We start from the raw sequence: 6528 nt of genomic DNA on the forward strand, positions 1-6528 counted from the left end.
TCCTGAGAGGGTTTCTCATGATATAGTATATTAAAATATTATTTAATATTAAAATAGATGAATAAGAAATCCTGAATATTCTGAAAGGTTGTTATCATTTTTGGTCTCTCCTAGGAATAATGATTCTCCTCCATTATTAATTTTAAAACATACCCCTTGTTTTGGGTGGGTGCATGGCTGCCTGCCTAGAGACATTTAACATCCTCCTTTGCAGCTTGGTGTGGTCATATGACTTTAAGTTCAATCCAAGAGGCTATGAGTTGTAACGTGTACAGCTTCTAAACCACATTCTTAAAACGGTGCTTTCATTTTTCTTTTCTTTTTTTCCAATGGGTTGGAACATGACCTATTGGTAGGGAGCTTTGGCTTTACAGATAGAAAGATACTCCAGAGAATGAGTGTAGGTAGATAGAATCAAAAGTCCCCTGAAAATGGTTGTCAGGAAGCCTTCTCCTCTCCTGCCTATCAACTTGGACTTTGACGTGAGAGAAATAACACTTCTATGTTATTAAGCCCTTTGTGATAGGAGCAAATCCTGTACTCTGATGTAGGGTGATGCAGTAGTGGCCAGTTCATATTACTCTATGATATGTTCTGAATGGAATCAATTTTTAGGAATGACAAGTGAGTGTATTGTGTGTTTAGCATATGTTATAATCATTCCATTCATGTTCATGACTAGTGAAATAGGCCAAAATTATGTAGCATTTTCTCTAAGATCACTCTCTGCTTTCCATCAGTTGAATGAATGGGAATGCCACATTTAATAACAATCAATTTGGTTAATTTGAAAAGTATTGGTAAAAATATACTTAATATTGATCTTTCTTTGGCATCTGTATAATTATATATTTTATAAATATCATGTTTTCTATGTACTTATTTTGAGCATTTTATAAGTAGTACTTCATAAAATCTCTGAAGATTTTAACTTTGTTTTGACTTCTATCACTTTAATTGATTCTTTGAATTTTTTTCTCTGCTTTCTTGCTGCTTCCTGAGTTTTCTGACTTTCACTCTATAGTATGTGTACTTTGATTCTAGTTTCTCTGCCATCTTTTCTTTGAAGATAAAACCATGCACCAAAAGTGTTTTGAATTTACTCTAATAGTAGGTCTTATTCAGCTTAGCTCAAATGTAGAGTTTTATGTCTACAGAAGCTGTAACTATATTAGCTATGGAATGATATTTAGAAATGATACTTATCAGGACTCCTGATATCAGTAGACCAAAATATTGCATGTAGCTCTCAAGGATTTTACCTTCTTTTCTATCAATATGGCTATACTAGGGAATTTTGTCTGTTAATGCTTAGAAAATTAAGAGCAAGGAAGTGTAGTTTGGCTTTCTTTTTAGCACTAATATTCTATCCAAAGAAATCCTGATTCCTGTTCATTAATTTCAGTATTCCATTCTTTCCCAAGATCTTGCTTCACAGCAAGCTTTCATACTTCAAGCTCTACATGTTAGTGTTCAGTCCTCATTCCCACATAAACACAACCATTTTGAAAACATGAACTGATATTAATTACCCCCTTGGCACCAAAAAGTCAGGATTTCCTGATGCGACACGCTAATGTAAAATGCATTAGTGCAAACGGTGGCTCCAAAGGATAATACTCTCTAAATAAACATAGCATTTTTTTTTTTATTCACAACTCTCAGGTTAGACTGAAAGTCATTCATCCTCCACACCCCCCAAAAAGCATTTTGATTTTTGATAAGTTATAACTGGAGCTTTATAAGAAGGAATTGAATTCCAAGCTGCAAATCAGTGGCACTTAACTGTTTTTGGTTCTGTGAAATAAAATTCTACCTGAACGTTCTGGTGATTAAGTGGCTTTGAACCATAATTTGCAACAATCTATTGGAAGATAACAACAGTTCATGTTTAGTCATTAGTATCACTAAAAATGTGTATCTTACATTTTTACTTAATAAATTCTTTATTTCAAATGTCAGTCATTCAAGGTCAAAGTGTGTGTGTTTTGGTGTATGTGTTTATTTGAATATTCCATATAAAGACTTCTGATTGAGAAGGCATTATATCATACTTTGATGTAACCCTCCATACACATAATACTGCTACTACTAATAGAAACCAACCAAGGAAGAATTAAACTACAGAGAGTCAGTTTCAAACAAGGTAAGCATCTCTGTGGACCAAAAGTGGAATAAAAATGTAACAAGGGAAGGCAGAAACCATGAGCCTCCTAGGTTCTGAGTGTAGAAGTTTATAGTGATACTTGAGAAATTGGTTCCTGTGGAGTAACTGAGCCAAAAAATACTATACATAATAATAATATAATAATACAATAAGATAATGGAGCCAGGTTTGCTGCTTTAAGGCAGAGGCTAGAATGTGACTCTCCCACATTCCCACCTATTTATAAAAGAAAACTAACAAAAGCTCGCTTCTTGCCATCCTCCACCTAGGGCCTTGTTTTGAGGAAGCTGGACATAATGATGCTAGAAGATACGTATTTAGCCTCTCGATCTAGAACTGAACCAAACTGTTTTGAAGGTTAGTATTGGATTTTAAGTAATTTCTAGAATCATTAGGAGAATAGGAAGAAATTTTCTCAAAGTTTTGGTTCTAGACTTGGTTTAGGATCTGGGAGACAAATGGATGCACAGAAGGAAGCAGGAAGGGTGGGGAAGAGAGAAAAATGAACCTCTGGTTTTAAATAAGCCCACGAACCAAACTTTCAAAATATGTTAACAAACTAACTTGGAACCTTGCGTTCACACCACATAGCATTCATTTTATTTAAAAGTCTGACAGATTTTAAAATAATGTATTTTGGAATGTTTAAAGAGAGAACCCATCCATCCACATAGATTTTCAGATATTATAAAACAAAAACAAGTGAAATAACAGGTACGTGTAAAAACCATTTGGAAATCGTATTACATGCAACATAGTGAGACCTTGTCTCTACTTACAAAAAAAAATTGTTTTTAATTAGCTGGGTATTGAACCTGGAGTCCCAGCTACTCCAGAGACTGGGGCCAGAGGATCACTTGAACACAGCAGGTTGAAGCTGCAGTGATCTATGATCACACCACTGCAGAACAGCCTGGGTGATAAAGCAAGACCTTGCCTCTTAAAAAAAAAAAAAAAGCTTTTAAGTGAAAAATGTAGTAATTGGACCAGTTCGATTGGCATAAACGATAGGCTGTACACAGTTAAGAAAATCTGTGAAACGAAGGTGTGAGAAATTGCCCCATACCAGAGCACCAAGAAACAAGATTTTTAAAATAGATATATATGAAGGAAAAATTAAAGACATGTGAGTGCAGAGTTTTAATATGGGAGCTTCAGCAAAAGGAAATGGAGGCATTGGTAAAAATAATTTAATAATATTAAAATATAAAACAATGAAAGCTCACAGTTTTCCACAACTGAGTGTGTGAATATGCAGATTGTAACTTAACCAAGTTACGAGAGTTAAGAAAAATGAATCCCATCCATATTCAGACACATTACATTGCTGTTAAAATCTCAAAACTACCTGAAAGAAAAGGCACACACTAAAAAGAAAATTTTAGACAGAATTCTCTGCAATAATCGAAAGATAGGAGAGTTAAATACTGAGGGAAAATAAATCAGTCTAAATGTTACACCCAGCTAAACTATTAGGTTGGTGCAAAAGTAATTGCAGCTTTTGCCACGAAAGTCATGGCAAAAAGCACAATAACTTTTGCACCAAGCTATATAATCCTAAAGTGAGGGCAAAATGAGCATTTTCAGGCTTGCAAAGACCAAGAGAGTTCATCATCCATAGAAGATGTACTGGAGCAAAAGAAAATAATCCAGTAGAAAGGTGTAGGATGTAAACAAGAACAGAGACTATGTAACATTTGTCAAACTAAAATATGGAGAGGAAACATTACTTTTTTGGGTGTGAGAAAGGGTACAGTTAAGTGTGATATGTTGGTTCCATTAATGACCTCATTTTTTAGCCCTCTAAGTCCATGCCCCCCTTTTATAGAAAAGTCAAGACAGATTTTCAAGTATGTTTCTCTCAGGAGTGGGACTTACTTTCCTGCCCCTTGATTCTGTTTGGCCATGTGATTTTGCTTTGACCAAGGGGATGTTAGTTGTTGACTCAGGGAAGTTTGTAAAAGCCCTCGCAGAGTTCTGCGTCCACTCTTGTACTTCTGTCCTTGCCATGGAAATACCCAGGCTAACCTCCTGGAGGAATGTGAGAGACACATGGGGCAAAGCTGAACTGGCACAATCAACACCAGCTAACCCCTAACCAAAATCAGTAGAGTCACGTAGCCAACCAGTCTGCTGAGTGCAGAAGTGTAAGCAAGTCTAGCACAGATCAGCTGGGCTGTGCAAACTCTTAAGCTAAATAAATGTTTATTGTTACACGAGCTGCTGATTTGTTTGTGTGTGTGTGTTTCTTTGTTATGCAGCATTACTGTGGCAATAAATAGCTGATACAATACTGAGATACAATGACAAGATAGGAAGCATGACCAATGAATAGATTATAGGTCATGATAAAGGGTTGCATGCATGCAACTAAAGGGTTAGCATGCTAAAGGGCTTTCATGGTCAGGAGAATAGGAAAACTGAAAAACTTAGTTGGAAAGTGCTCAGGTAAAACAATAAAACATAGGCTGGGCACGATGGCTCATGCCTGTGATCCCAACATTTTGGGAGGCTGAGGCAGGCGGATCACATGAGGCCAGTAGTTCGAGAGCAGCAAAATCCCGTCTCTAATATCCCGTCTCATAGCAAAATCCCGTCTCTAATAACAATACAAAATATTAGCTGGGCATGGTGGTACACGCCTGTAATCCCAGCTACACAGGAGGCTGAATGAGGCATGAGAATGGCTTGAACCCGGGAGGTGGAGGTTGCAGTGAGCCAAGATCACACCACTACGCTCCAGCCTGAGCAACACAGCCAGACTCTCAATAATAATAAAATGTAAAAGTCATTATTAAGAGAAGACATACAATTCAGAAATTTAGAGCCAGTAAAGAGAAGAAAGGAAAAAAGAAGAATAGAGAAAATGTGCTCATCCAATGGGAGGAATGAATGGAGAAAAAAGTCGGGAAGGTGTTTAGGAAATACAAAAGAAGATAAAATTGTGTAAATACATCAGTGATCACAGTAAATATATATAGATTAAGCTCATTTAAGGACATTAGGTTGGGTGGAACCTAACTTCTGCTTATTAAGAGATGTTACTAAACAATGTAGAAATCAGATGCAGGTATATTAATATCACACTGTAAGGCAAAAAGCATTAATAGAGATAAGAAAGGATCCTAAGTAATTATTTAAGATATAACTTTGGATTATATAAGCAAAAACAGAATTATAAGCAAAAATTTTAAAGTCCAAAATCATAATGAAAAGATTTTAGTCCACTTGTAGCAGAAACTCTGTTTAAAACAGACAAAACATTAAGGATGCAGAACACTTTTTTTTTTTTTTGAGACAGTGTCTCCCTCTGTTGCCCAGGCGGGAGTGCAGTGGTGCGATCTCGACTCACTGCAACCTCTACCTCCCGGGTTCAAGCGATTCTCCCGAAGCCTCCCAAGTAGCTGGGATGCCATGTTGCTCAAGCTGGTCTTAAACTCCTGGGCTCAGGCAACCCACTGGCCTCGGCCTCCCAAAGTGCTGGGATTACTGGTGTGAGCCACCGTGCCCAGCTGGGGTGGCAGTTTTGATAAGCAGTTTTAGGGCGGGAAATGGGGATATGACTACATATATCCTATATATTCTAAATGTTTACTAAAAGAATAGCACGAAAAAAGCTGTATGGAAAGCCTGATTATGAATTTCCTGTATTTGACATTGATATGATAAAATATAAGTAGCTGTGTTATATGATGTGGTCACTGGTCTTTTTGGCAGCCATGACTAGATTTAGGAATGAAACACTAAACTCTTTAATTATTTATAGCTCATTTATGAATTTTCTTATTGCCCAACGGGAGTCATCGAAAGCTCCCTGAAGGCAGTGGTTTTGTTTTGTCTACTACTGATCACTCCATGTCTAGAATGATGCCTAGAATAATGCCCAGTTATGTAATGGGAGTTCCATAAATATTGGTTGAATTGAGTATTAGAAATGTTATTAATTAGGATGTATACAGACATTTAGGATTCATACATTGAAAATGAAGTAGTAAAATAGATGGGTTAGAGGTAAAAGGGTTTTAACCTGAGTCCACAGTGCCTTAGCCAAAATTCCAAAATCCTGACCAGTCCTGAGGGTCATTTGGCTGTAAAACCTTGTCTGACCCATGCTGAGGTTATAGTCTCTTTATCTGACTCAGAGTCCCCTGGAGGTGCCATGTAATACACTGCCCATGCATACATCTGTCCCACGAGGCTGGAGAGGAGATTGTGAACCTGTATAAATGTCTGTACTTAAGCTGTATACTGGAAGGGTACATTTCATTTTGGGTAGGCCTGGAGTAGATGCTTGGTCATACCACTGATTTATTAATGAATCGTAGCATTGCAATAATTAGAATGATAAACATAGCTAACTG

This window comes from Piliocolobus tephrosceles, chromosome 18, assembly GCF_002776525.5.
Source record: "Piliocolobus tephrosceles isolate RC106 chromosome 18, ASM277652v3, whole genome shotgun sequence".
NCBI lineage: Eukaryota > Metazoa > Chordata > Mammalia > Primates > Cercopithecidae > Piliocolobus > Piliocolobus tephrosceles.